Raw genomic sequence first — 14,918 nt, 5'->3', positions numbered from 1 at the left:
CTAGAAACATTCTTCATTCAAACATAACCTTATCCTTTTCCCTCCTGCTGGCATTATTAATCTTATTTGTTGCTACATCATCAAAAAACGTTTATTGCATTTATAACATTCCTAAGCATCAGTCATCATGACGTTGAAACTCTTCCTTATCTCTCCTCGCAAAGTTTTTAGCAAATCAACTAAATTGTTGTGATATAAAATTTAATACTCATAAAATTTTTCATAAAACTTCCACTAGGACTGGTCTAAACTAAACAACCCAGAGCAACTAACTGATGGATGCATGCCCTGTACATAGGCCCGGGCCCTTTTTTTATTTCTTTATCAGTCGGCGTGTCGGTTTGTTCCGTTGGTGAGGTCAGGCAAAGCGGCACCATGCCTGGTTGTTGGTGGGTGCTCCTCCCAAACTGCTCAACTAAACTCAAGAACAACACCAAGCCCGCCTAGAAAATGCACTCTGTGTGTGTGTGTGTCTCCATGCCTATCTCTCTCTCTTTCTGATCCGGTCTGCTTGGACGTTGGCATCAGGCGTGTATTCGATCAGCTGGTTGCGCGTAGTTTTCGGGGGCAGTTTGTTGATCACTACCCGTGATAGTTCGTCGGCGGCAGCCTCCTTCCGATATGTTCCATTGACTGAACCTGACATGACCTCACCACCCACACACATAAATCCATACTCCTACCGGTACTAATCTAATCTATAGTATGAGGAGTACTTTACTGACTACTGCTTGCTAACCATCACTACAGACACTAGACAACTGCAAAGCAAACGGCCTCTCACGCGGAAAGCAGATAAAGAAGTGCCTGATGCCAATTGATGATGGGCCAGCAACCTCTAGCTGAAAAGAAGAAGAAGAGAGAGCCGTTTTCTGTTAGGGTGTCGACGCTGATGTGGCGTGTTGAACGGCGAGCGAAAGCAACCGGTTGCACTTGCGCAGGCCAAACCCAACCGGAACACCTGCACCTTCTTCGATCTCCGGCCAGTTGCGTTTGGCGGTTGTTGGGGAAATCAGGATGCTCGCGACCTGCTGCTGCTCGTGTACCGTGTGTTGCAGGAAAGGTTTGGCACGGCAAGGCGAAATTTGCCGACCACGACAACGTAACAGCTATCTGATGCAGTATACCATCCGTCCAAGTACCTTCCGTCGCCACGTCACATGAGGACGTCTGCCGCCCGGCGGCCTGCTCCTAATCTGGCAACAATAATACTTGTTCTATTTTCAGATACAAATTGGACAAATAAAATAGACATTGAAAACAGATATAGGTTGAACCATTGCTTGGCTGTATATATCCACCACGTAGATATAGTAGGCATATTGTGCATACACATATATGAATAATATTACATTGCATCAACTTTACAAGTTCAACATTTTGGATCAATTATTCTGAACCCGAGTCCTGACGGTGATGCAGATTTAATCCATCATTATGGAACTCCAGAAGAAATCCACTGAGTTGTTCTTGAATTGCCCTGATTTTTTCCGTCTCGAGAAGTGCTTCCTTCATGTCTCTCATCTATGTCATTGGAAAATGTTATTATATAGAACTAATTTATTGTTAAGAAATTTGTATATGTACTATGAATTCGTGGTCGGTTATACGCTTGGATCTACAAAGCTATGGATGAACTCACATACGTAGTATTCGGGTCTTATCATGAGGGCCAACTATGGTTTTCCCCTTGCCACGAGAGGAACAACGATATCCCCCACCATCGCCACTACCTCCAGCAGCAGTAGCCATCTCTATGTACCATAATTTATTTAGCTCATATTTGCAAATGACTAAACTATAAATAAATTATATTTTTCCCACAATTTATTTAGCTCAAGCATAACATATAAATGAAAAGTTTCTCCATTGTAGCTTATTCTAAAAATGACTAATTACGTACCTCTATTTCATCTTATTATCTCTATGGACCACAATTTATCTCGCTCATATTTGCAATGACTAAAATATGAACAAATTATATTTTTCCCCATAATTTATTTAGCTCATATTTGTAAATGACTAAACTATAAAATTATTCCTCTAACCTCAAATCAATTTCTTTGACTAATATGAAATATAGCATCCAAAAAATTGTAGTTTATTCTAAAAATCACAAATATGAGCTCTATATAACACATGCATATAAATGAAAATTTTCTCCATTGTACCTTATTCTAAAAATCACAAATTACTCTAGCCCTAAAGCATAAAACTTAGTATACTAACCATGTATCAAGGGAGGATGAAGTTTATAACCTTTAGAACACTTGAATGAGTGAAATTCTCACGAAATGGTCTTCAATTTGGCAGCACCTCCCCTACGACGCTGAGGGATACGGGTACCCCATGGGTCCTTACCGACCAGGATACTGGCCGGACCTAACAAGTGGGCCTGCCAGGCAATGGCGCCGGGCAAAAGTACACAAATGCATCATCTTGATCAAGTCATCACCTCATTCAGAAATATCACAAGTATATATAGTGCGTGAAGTAAGTGTTGATGACAATCTTACCAGGGTGGGCGACAACCTCTTCAACAAGAAAGCTTTGGGGACATCCCTGTTACTGATATGACCCTTGAAGAACTCGACCACCCTGTCGATGACCTCTGAGTTGGGCACCTTGCCACGAACCTCTCAGTTCGGATCATCTAGCCCCGAGTACTCATACGACAGGTGCACTCGGTACTTGATCGGTTGCGTCGCCCTTTGACAGAAGTTGATACTGATGGCTCCGGCTGTTAGTCCTCGAGCCTTCAAGTCGGCGATCTTTTCTAGCAATTCATCCACTTGAACCTGCTCCTCCGAGGTGGGCTGATTTGACCACTCAGGCGTAGACATTGGCCCGTACCTTATCCGCGGCGGTAGCTCGGGATGCTTATTCGCGATAAGGAACCACTCGTTGTGCCACCCCTTGTTGGATTCCCTCAACTACAGATCAAAATACTCCTGCACCTTCTTAGGCCGCAGCGAGAATCCACAACCCCCATAACCCGGTCTTTTTTCCCCTTACTAATCATGGGTTTCAATTGGTACAAGTAGCACCGCAGATGAAAATGTGGGGGGGGATGCACATGTACGAAATGTGGGGAGATGCCCAAGTACGCTTCACACAGATGGATGAAAATAGAAATATCCAAGATTGAGTTTGGATTCAGATGTACCAGTTCAATCTTATAGTAGTGGAGAAGGCCACGGAAGAAGTCTCCTATCGGGATCCCAAATCCGCACTTGAAGAACGGCATGAACACCACTGTCTTCGCCGTGTCCTCCAACGGGAATTCTTGGCCGGCGGTGGGCTTCCACTCTAGCAGTGCTTGCGGGCCGAGGATGTGGCGGAACCACCTCGGATTAACTTAATTAAAGCACGATTAAGCCGCTTGACACGCGACACTCATGCCTTAGTCAAGTTAACTCGAAGTGCCATCGGATTTCATCCGATTTAACCACTTAACAGGACCGAGTTAGCGTGACCCACACGAAGGTGAGTGGTTCTAGAGAATACAACAGGTCCACCATTGGATTAACAAGTTGTTACACACTTGGTTATAAATCAGAGTTTTACAAGTTCTGAAGAAAACAACAGAAGATAAAACGAAGCAGAAGCTACTCGTCGAGGTCGGATGTCCCTGGTGAGGCCAGCCGGGACATCAATGATCCCAATCCCCGCCATCCGAGGAGGGATCCCACTCGACCGTTCAACCCGGAGGAAGTTGGGGCGGCCAAGTGCCAACAGCAAGCTCAGAGGCTGCAACTTCACCTGAAAAAAGGAGCCACAAACAAGACTGAGCTTCTAAGCTCAACAAGACTTAACCGACCGGTGGGAAAAACTACTCCACCACTTCTAGACATGCAAGGCTCTTTGGCTGAGGGGTTTGTTTGCTAAAAGCGACTATGTTAGGTCCTTGCTTTCAAATTTTTAGCTCAAATTCTAAGTTCATTAACCAGTCTACATTTGCAACTTACTCTAAGCAACATAGATCCAACTTTATGTATGTAAGCTCATCATTAAGACCATGTCCTCATCAGACTCTTTCATTACTCAGTGTAGCATAGCGATCAAGCAGTCTCAAACTGTGAGAGGCAGACGAATCGATTCGAGTTCTTTAACCAGGCATGGTGAACCTAACCTCACGACATCAGCGCACCACCGAGGGTCGCTTCCTGTGTCGGCCTTCCCCATCAATTCCCTAACCCGTGTCGGGCCCACTTCCTTTGGTGCAAGGTTCCACAGACCCGGCCTCTGCCGTTCTGTGACCACTCTTGCCACCACGTGCGGCCGCAGGGGAACTTCGTTCCAAGGATAGTGGGGCGACCGCTCACGTCTAGGTTCAATCAGGTACTAGGCTTCCCCATCCCATACTGAGTATGAGGTTAGTACTTTCAAACACTTGATCACGAACACTACCACTGTCGGGCCTTAACAGGTTCAATAAACAGACGGGGCGATCAGCCGACCACCAAAAGAGTTAACCAAACCCTACCCCGTCCGTCGTCCTTATAGTTGTAACAGAAGGAAACCAACCAATTCCTATAACTCGCGAGTGACAGGAAATCACTCGACTTTTACCGCTTCCTATTTAAGCATAGCAACTACTCGACCCAAGACTAGTGATCAGATCAAGGGAACTATGTCATGCATCTAAGGTTGCAAACAACTCCTATACGTAAATGCACAAACATGAGAAGGAAGGCATGTGCAAGTTTAGAAATTTGGGGTTCATGCTCCGGGGCTTGCCTTCAAGTGGAGGGGAGGAGAACTGGTCTTCAGCTGGGACTGCTTCGGCTTCTGGAAGCGGCAGCTCAGCTACAGCTCCGTCTTCGGGTGCCGGGTGCAGTTCGTAGACGCCGTCAGCGAGATGTAACTCTACACGAATGCAATGCAGGGGTTAGTGTTGAGGTGGTTATTTCAACAACACTTGCGGTTTAAGCTCGGACACTTGTAGCAAGGTTATAGAAAAGGTGGGGGAGTTTGCTTTAGTTGGTGGAGGGCAAGATAAAAGGGTCGGATGGGAATAGACTTGTGATCTGACCCTTAAACTTTAAGGAATAACTGTGTCCGGGGTCCTCGGACTTGACGCAGAGAAATCCCGATCTTTTACACAGATACCCTCGGTCAAGGAAACAGATACAGCTGAGCCCTCGGGCGAGGCGGAAAAAGGGTCGGCGGAATAGACAGGGTCGGGCGAACCAGAAAGGGGTCGGGCGAACCAGAAAGGGGTCGGGCGAACCGGAAAGGGGTTGGCAGCTTACCTCCGGTTTATAGGTGAAGCTTGGGGTCAAGAAGTTGCAGACTTGGGCGGAAGGTCTGAAGCACTAAGGCTTGGGCGGCGGCGATGTCCGGCGGTGCTCCGACGACGGCGGAGCTTCTTGTGGGCCACAAGGAAGCTCTAGCACAGCGCGGAGGAGCAGACAGCTGGGTGGATTGGGGAGAAGCGGGTTTGAGCGGAGAAGGGGAACTCTCAAGAGTTTCAGTGGGATTGCTCAAGTGTGCTCAGAGTAGGGGCGGTGAAACAGCGAAGGCGGAGGAACTCCGGTGGAATTCTGGCATTCCCTTTTATAGCTGCGCGGAAGAGAGAGATTTCGGGCAGCATGAAAACCGGAAGAAAAAGATGGAGTGCTCTGCCATAGCGGCGATTGAGCGACGATGGGCGGCGGAACAGGACTTCGGAGATAGCGTCTTCGACCATTGGGCACTGGAGACAAGGCGGCGTAGGCGCGGTTTTGCCGAGGTTGAGATTTGGCGGAGGCGGGCGTCGTCGAGCGGCGGATTTGATTGGTGTGACAGGGAGAACGGCGCTGCAAGCGAGGTTGCAACAGGTGAAAAGACAGGCGAGCTGCGGCTGCGCGGGCGAGCGCGAAACAGCAGCATTGCCAGGGCACAGTTCTGGCAAGGCGGAAAAGGAGCTGTCGCGGCCGGAGTCGGGGTTGGCGAGGGAGGAATCGTCGCGTAGCGAGTTCGTGGGTGGCGCGACTGTGGAGAGGTGGCGGAAAAGCCGGAAGGCATCGGGTCTTGCAGCCGGGGATCCGGCGAGATGATGGGCGCGAGCCGCGAGGAGGTCTGACGCAGCAGGCGGCGAAGCTCTGCCACAGCGGCGACGGGGCACCATGGCGTGGCCGGCGAGGGCGAGGCGATACAGGAAGGGTCGCAGAGGGCTTCCGCTGCGATTGGGAAGGAGGGCGTGGGAATCCATCCTGTCGCGGTCGGCGACTGGGTGGAGTGGCGGGCGTCGGAGGGATTAAGCCACGCGGCGGAGAAGCTCTGAAGCGGGCGCATGCTGCTCGGGCGCGTCTGCCTCAGGAGCTCCGGGGAAGAGATTTGCTGGTCCACCAGTCAGTCTCGGTTTCTCCTTTGCTCAAGATGGAAAGGAACACTGCTGTTGAGACTTAGAAGGAACCGGTGGTTCTGGTTGGGTTTTCAGGGGTCGGGACCGGGAACTGGAGGTTGGGCGCTTAAGCTCAGGGGAGCTGAGTCAGCGGAAATTAGGGACTCGGATTAGGATTAACTCGGCTGATTTAACCAGGGTCGTTACAGAGGAGGCCTCGGTTGACGAGGGCTTGGATGCGCTCCTGCGTCATCACGGACTTCATCTAGACTAAAGAAGGCTCTAGGGCATTGGATTGCGCCATTTCTTCGAGCTTGATGCCTTGAGATTTAGATCTAAAAAGAACTAGGGTCTTGCTGCGTATACGGCGGCGCGACGGCTCGGGTGGTGGCGGCGGCATGCGCGTGAGCGGAATGAAGGTTGCGGTGGTGCGGCCTAGGGTTTGCAAGCACGGCGGCGAAGTGCTCAGTGGGCTCGAGGCGGCGGCACTGAGAGTGTTCAAGATAAAAGTAAAATGGCTTTGTGACCCCTCGCGCTTTTGAGGGGGGTGATGGCGTAACCTATGGACGGAAATTGCAGGCCTCCTGTTACTGTGGCACAACATGCCAGGCAAACTTTCGGGTTTTTTGTTGCGCTCTTAACGGCGCGCCTTCGCGGCTCCGCCAGTCCTCGTCATCGGGGGCTGGGCACCTAATTTTGGTCGGGGTGCCTCCGCGGCTTCGCTAGTCCTCGACTTCGGGGGTTGGGCGCCTAATCCTACTCGGTGTGCCTCCGTGGCTTCGCTAGTACTCATCCTCGGGGGCTGGGCGCCTAATTCTTGTCGGTGTGGCTCCGCCAGTCCTTATACTTGTGGACTGGGCGCCTAACGCCAGCCTTTGTCCTCGAGGGCTGGGAGTCCTCGTTTTAGGAGGCTGGGCGCCTAATTCTACTCGGCGTGCCTCCGCGGCTCCGGCAGTCCTGATCCTTGGGGGTTGGGCGCCTAATTCTACTCGACGTGCCTACGCAGCTCTGCGAGTCCTCGTCCTCAGGGACTAGACGCCTAGTTTCAAGTCAGTATGCCTCTGTGGGCCCATAAATCCCCAAAACCAGATGCAGGAACATATTTTCGCTCAGCTACAATTCTTTTCACTAGAAAGATTACTGGCAACACATATTACAAGTGACCGTGAACAGCTCTGGGTTATCTGACATCCCAGGATAAGAAGCTACAATGTAAAAAAAGAAAAAAGCACAATACAAGAAAGCTGTGCAAAACACTTCCCCAAGCGGTGTCCTGGACAAAGTGGCGGGGTTCACGATACAGCCTCCTCATGAGGATTCTTCTAGCATCGTTACCTCCCGGCTTCTTCGAAGAGATTGCAAAGCAAAGGAGCATTCGGGTTTTATTCACGAGAATTCTTCTGGCATCAGACTTCCAAGCGGTTGTTACTCCGCTTAAAAACTACAAGCTTAAAGCCTACGAGTGCTATTATTTGGGCCATGACTCTCCGCGTTGAATGTTGGTCTATTTATAGCCGGATCACAAGATAATATCCAAATTGCTACAGTGTACTCCTAAGGGTGCACGACAAGGCTTTCCCATGCCAATATGGCTCTACAGTGTTCACGTGATGCTCGGACTGATCTTCAAGTACTGACAGGAATCCTGACGTTGCTCAGATGGTGCAGTACTCCCGTGAGCAGGCATTATTATCGCTTATCTATCATTGCATGAGTCCTTATCTCTAGAGATTTAGACGTGTATTTTTGATCTGTAGGCCTCCGTGGCTGCGCCTATCCTCGTGCTCGGGCACTGGGATCTGCTTTAAGGGGCAATTTCTTCTTCTTTGACCATAGGACTGATTATTCTAATCGCTTCAATGCTCAGGGGCTATTGCTATGGAGTGTGTCTTGCAACGCCCTCTGTAACCTTCGCTTCGACCTGCTGGATGCCAGCATCCATCAACTTGGCACTTGTCTTCGCTTTGCGCGTTAGCTCTACGTTCGCTCGGATATCCTTATCTTTTAAGCACTGCACAGCCTCTCCATCACCGTGACGCCATCGTAGCTTCAGCCGACTTCATTTCAAGCTTCGCTGTGATGACCTCAAGTTCCTGTTCGCCTACACATCGCTCGGGGGCTTGAGGGATATGGGTACCCCATGGGTCTCTACCAACCAAGATACTGGCCGGACCTGACAAGTGGGCCCGCTCGACCAGGGCGTGCGGACTGAGGACATGAAGTTACTTAGGGTACACGTCAAGGCAACAAGACAGTCCAAATCTACCAAGATATCATGGAACACATATTCTAGTCCAACACATATTACTTTTCATGTAACTACCGAGTAGATTACATTCAAACAGACTTGTAACTCTTGATTATATAAGGCGGCCAAGGGAACCTCCCGAGGGAATACAATCCCAACATCCCATCGACTCAAACATTGAGCAATACAATCCACGCATATAGGACGTAGGGTATTACTTTTCGGAGGCTCGAACCTGCCTAAAACCCTCATGCCCCCTTTGTGTTCTCGTGATCACTTTCGAGTTCATGGTTTCGCAATCGCCCTCACCTACAAATCAACCACTTGGGTAACCCCTCGGTGGACTGCCGGGCTACTAAACCCGACAGGCGCCATGGATAGGATGAAGCTTGAGCTGTGGTGAATGGCTCGGGCAGGAAGAAAAAGATGGCGGATTTATAGGAGGGAAGTTAGTACCGGTGTCAGGCTTCACTCGGTACTAAAGGTTGCACATTAGTACCGGGTGGAGGCCCACCCGGTACTAATGTGCAACCTTTAGTACCGGGTTAAGCCCCGAACCGGTACTAAAGGGGCTCGGGGCGCTCCTGGAGAACTATCCCTTAGGCCAAGTACTAATGCTCACATTAGTACCAGATCAAAAACGAACCGGTACTAAGGGCTTGGATCAATGCTCAGTTTTCCAATAGTGCATGCGCTCACGCCCGCCCCACCCATCTATAGCAACAACAATAATTCTAGTGCGAGCACATACAAATATATTATATAGATATATATACAAATCCATTAGTGCTCGGGCCATTACTAGAGAATGTTGCTTTAGTCCCGGTTGGATAGGGCCATATATCCTGAAAATGCAACCGGGACTAATCATTCGAGACAAAAGGGGAGGTCCTTTAGTCCTGGGTCATTCACCCAAGACTAAAGACCCCCTTTAGTCCTGGTTAGTAAAACCAACCGAGACTAAAAAGTTCCAAAGAAAAATAAAAAAATGGGCCGGCGGCGCGGCGGTGCGCGCCTCTGCCTGTCCTCGCCCGCCTGCCTCCACTATGCCCTCGCCCGCCGCCACCCACCCTCGCCCGCCTCACTCCGCTACTGCCCGCCTTGGCCCGCCTCCGCTACGCCCTCACCCGCCGCCGCCCGCCCTCGCCCACCTCCACTCCACCGCCGCTCGCCGCTGTCCGCCGCCGCCCGCCCTTGCTCGCCTTCGCTCCACCACCGCTCGCCCTCGCCCGCCTCCGCCCGCGCCCACCCAGCCTCTGCCCACCTGCGCCCGTGCCCGCCTCCCGGCCGCGCCACTGCTCTGCTCTCACCCCGCTGCCGCTCCTCACTACCAGTGAGGGGCGAGCAGAGGGGGAAGGGGAGGGGCAGCAGAGGGGGAGGGGGTGGGAGAGGAAGGCAGAGAAAAGAGAGGGAGGGGAGGGGGCGGCGGTTGTGCAGAGTGGGAGGAGAGGAGGAGAGGGAGGAGGGGAGGTGCAAAGAGGAGGAGAGGGAGGAGGGAGAGAGGAAGCGCTGGAAAGAAGGAGAGCGCAGAGATAAGGTGAAGAGGAGGAGAGCGCTGTCTGGAAGAAGATAAGGAAGGTGTAGAGAGAGGGGGCCGTGTGGAAAGGCCCCTTTTGTTCCGGTTAATAATTCCAACCGGGATAAATTGGAATTTCAACCGGGACTAAATCTTTTGTTTTGGTTGGAATTACCAACCGAGACAAAAGGGGAGCATTAGTGCCTGATCTTTTAGCTGTTACAACCGAGATTAAAGGGAAGCTTTAGTCCTGGTCAGTCTTTACAACCGGGATTAAAGCCCCTCCTGTCGGTAGCCTTCGGTGCCTTATTTTTGGCTGGGACTAAAGATATTTTAATCCCAAATTTAAAGTTATCTGGGATAAAAGTACTAGAATGGAAGGTCCGTTCTCTGGTAGTAGGCGGGCCGTGCGTGCCTATCCACAAGCTCGACTCATGATGAGGCCGAGCGAGCGACAATTATATGCAGTTGCGTCGGCATGCCGGTTGTTAGTTGTCACGCACCTTTGACTACCGCTACAACTGGCAATCAGCAAACTTTTAATTTAGTTTACCACGCGCCGTTCGAGTAGTCGACGTAGTACGTCCCTATCCGTATCTAGTTTCGATTGACTCGACAAATCATGCACTCATTGTTTATTAATTTGTATTTCTTTATTAATTTGTCTCCTAAACCAGCAATCCATATATAATATAAGCATGTAGCTAGTACTGATACCTTGTTTTGTCATGACGCAAATCAACGGGTGGCTCATTGCATTGGTTCCGTATTATATTTTGCAATATATAGGAGTATGCTCCAAATGATGAAGGCTTCCCAAGCATGCATCGCTAGCTTGTCGTTTTGCGCTTTAGTTTGTTCACTTATTATGACTCTGTATTGTAGACATACAAGGCACAGAACAAAATCATTCTTTGGATCTGAGGGCGGGCCCCGTTCATATACATAACATCCGGTCATCTTCCATCTATGAATGATTGATCGATATGTAAATATCCCGCTCCATAAAATTCAATAATTCATGCATCTCTAGCTTATTAATTACTATTGCAAGAAGACAACGTTATAAAATAATAAAAAAGAAATTCCTTTTCCTTTTCTTGGGGGATGATTCGTAGGATAGGATGTCAGATTTTGTGGTGGCATCTAGCGTGACAGAGAGCTACTCCCTCCATCCCAAATTACTATTCGTTTTAATTTTTTAAAAAAACTAAAATAAACAGTAATTTAGAATTATAACATTTATTCCATGATATATAAAGATATTTGCCAAGTTCAGCTCCACAACCTACAACTAATGTCAAAATTACTCGACAAAAACTAATGTCAAAATTATAATCTGATATGAGACAAGCCGATTATCAAAGCCACACGAGGTTGAGATATGCACTTGTAATTTTGTAAAGGAGATTTCGAGCTTTTTGGACACGAATTCAGTCCCCAAATGCATGCTGTTATCGATGTTTTCTTTTGAGCAAACACTTCTGCTATGCATTCCATATTTTTAGAAAAGGAAAAGAAGATTATTCCCAGCCTCTAAGCCAGAAAAAGATGCAAAAAGCCATTCATTATTACAAAGGCTGGCCACGTCTGCCGAAAATCTTTTGACCCTCAGATAGTCATCCGATGGCTAGTGCCCTAGCAATGTCCAAGGTATTTTACATTACGCTGGTAGAGAAGGGACCTTCCATCCAGCATTTTTAGTTCCGGTTATTTTTAGACTAGGGACTAAAGGCCTTTAGTTCCGAGTTAAAAGGCCACCACGATAGCCACGGGGTGAGATTTAATCCCAGTTGGTAATATCAACCGGGACTAAAGAGTCCCCTTTAGTCCCGGTTGTAATAGCTAGTGAGATGGAAGAATATGGCAGGGTGTTTAGTCTCGGTTGAAAACACCAACAAGGACTAAAGGTTCCCTTTAGTCCTATTTTTTTTCTCATTTTCGTGGGGATTTCACTTATCCAAAGTGTTGTAAAGGTTAGCTACTTCATCATCCCTTCATTTAATTGTTTTATGCTTTGGAGATAGAAAAAAATGAGTTTTTTAGAATGAGGGAGAATGGAGAGGATTTTATTTATACATGTTTTTGAGCTAGAATTTGATTGATAGCTTGCTTGTTATATATGATTTGTATTAGATAAATATCTTGATCAATATTAGGTATGGAAAAAAATAGAGTAAATATGTTTTTAATATTTAGTCATTGCAATAAAATTAAGATAAATAAATTGTAGGTGTAAGAAATAGAATTTGGCCATTGCTACAATTTTTTGGATAGTTTGCATGTTAAATTAGAGTGACATGAAAATTACACCGGTCAACTTAATGCTACAATTGTGGAACAGGACAACAAAGAAACACTAATAAAGACTACAAACGCTCCATAGTGGACTTCACGGAGTCAAGAATCCAAAAATAATGGTAGAATAGAAGAACTTTTGTTGTACCATTATTTTCTAGTATTGGAGGAGCGGAGGTGACTCGAAGATCTTCTGTTGTACCATTATTTTCTGGTACTGGAGGAGCGGAAGCGACTCTCCATAGACTTCGTAGAAGATTGAGTCATATGCAGAAATAGCTTGGAGGGCGAACATTCTGCTATGTTGTACCATTATTTTAGGATAATTGACTACGTGGAGTTCACTATAGAGAGTATGTAATCTTTAGTGTATATATATCTTTATTGTCTTGTTCTAGAATTCTAGCATTTTTCTTTCTGTCGACCTAGTGAATGATATGAATGTTGATTGGTGTAATTTTCATGTGAATTATTTTTACCTTTATAAAGGTTGATTGGTGTAAATTGATCAAGTTCTTTATCTAATACGAAGTCCTATGTCCATTTTGCATGTAATACGATGCAGATGGACTGGCAATGGATGTATAACGCGGACAGATGGATCAAGGAGTTTGTTAATGGCTTGCATTATTTTCTTGAAGTGACCAAAGCCAACAAGGCAAGAAGGGATTCATATGTTGTCTATGCTTCCAATGCTGTAACAAGAAGGACTACTCTTCCTGAGGGAGTTTTTATAGCCACTTGTTTAGATACGGTGTCATGCCTAGTTATTTGGTTTGGACCAAGCATGGCAAAAGAGGGGTTATAATGGAAGACGACGAAGAAAAGGAGGATGATAACAATATTCCGGACTGGGCTGTAGGCCAAACTTTTGCAGATACTACAATGGGTGAGGTTGATGAAGGAGAGTTTACAGAAGACGGTCCTATTGATGATCTTGGTCAGGTGCTATGGGATGCACAGAAAGACTGCGAAACTGAGAAGGAATCAGAAAAGTTGCATCGTACGATAGATGATCACAAAAAAAATTATTTTACCCAGATTGCAAGCAGGAGCATAGAAAACTGGGTACTACACTGGAAATGCTGCAATGGAAGGTAAAAAATGGTGTGTCCTTTAAGGCATTTCAGGGGATATTGGAACTATAAATAACATTCTTTCCAATAATAATGAATTGTCGTCCACAACATATGAAGCTAAACAGTTTGTTTGCCCTCTGCGTTTGGAGGTTCAGAAGATACACACATGCCGTAATGATTGTATCGTCTATCATGGTGATGAATACGAGAAATTAGATGCTTATTCTGTGTGCGGAGCGCTGCGGTATAAGATCAAGCAAGATGATCCTAGTGAAGTTGAGGGGCAGCCTCCTAAGAAGAGAGTTCCCGCGAAAGTGACTTGGTATTTCCCTATAATACCACATTTGAAGCGTTTGTTCACAAACAAGGCGAATGCTAAGTTGATGCGATGGCATAAAGGAGAACGTAAGCAAGATGAGATGCTGAGACATCCCGCAATGAGGCCCAATGGAGATCAATTGATAGAGCATTCCCGAACTTTGAAAGTGATGCAAGGAACATAAGGTTTGGTTTAAGTAATGATGGATTCAATTCATTTGGTGAGTTGAGTAGTGGTCATAGTACTTGGCCTATAACCCTATGTACGTTCAACCTTCCTTCTTGGCTGTGCATGAAGCGGAAGTTCATTATGATGCCGGTGCTTATCCAAGGTCCAAAACAACCCGTCAACGACATTGACGTGTACCTAATACCATTGGTTGATGAACTTTTACTGCTCTAGAAGGAAAAAGGTACACGTGTGTGGGATGAGGATAAACAAGAGAGCTTTGACCTATGAGCATTATTGTTCATTACCATCAATTATTGGCCTGCGCTGAGTAACCTTTTAGGACAGACAAACAAGGGATATCAGGCCTGCACCCACTGTTTAGACGACACAAACAACATGTATTTGAAACACTGTAGGAAGGTCGTGTATATGGGCCATCGTTGATTTCTTCATGCTAACCACCCATTAAGAAAGAAAGGGGTGCATTTCAAAGGGGCGCCAAACCATCGTAAAAAACCTGCACACCATAATGGAAAGTGTGTATTTGATATGATAAAGGATGTAAGGGTATTCTTTGGAAAGTGTCTTGGTAGCGAACCTGTTCCGAACAACGATAGCGGATGTGCACCCATGTGGAAGAAGAAGTCTATATTTTGGGAGCTACCTTATTAGGAAATTCTAGAGGTCCGCAATGCAATAGACGTGATGCACCTAACGAAGAATCTTTGCATGAACGTGCTAGGCTTCATGGGTTGTTATGGGAACTCAAAAGATACATTGGAAGCACGATAGGACGTAAAACGCATGAAGCAACAAGATGACCTACATCCGGAAAAAAGAGATAAAGGATAACACTATTTATGTCCTGCTAGTTACACTCTCAGCAAGGAAGAGAAATATAACATGTTTGAATGCATAAATAGTATCAAGATTCGGCCTGGGTACTCCTCGAATATAAA

This window comes from Setaria viridis, chromosome 2, assembly GCF_005286985.2.
Source record: "Setaria viridis chromosome 2, Setaria_viridis_v4.0, whole genome shotgun sequence".
NCBI lineage: Eukaryota > Viridiplantae > Streptophyta > Magnoliopsida > Poales > Poaceae > Setaria > Setaria viridis.
Note: the sequence above shows the minus strand (reverse complement) of the source record.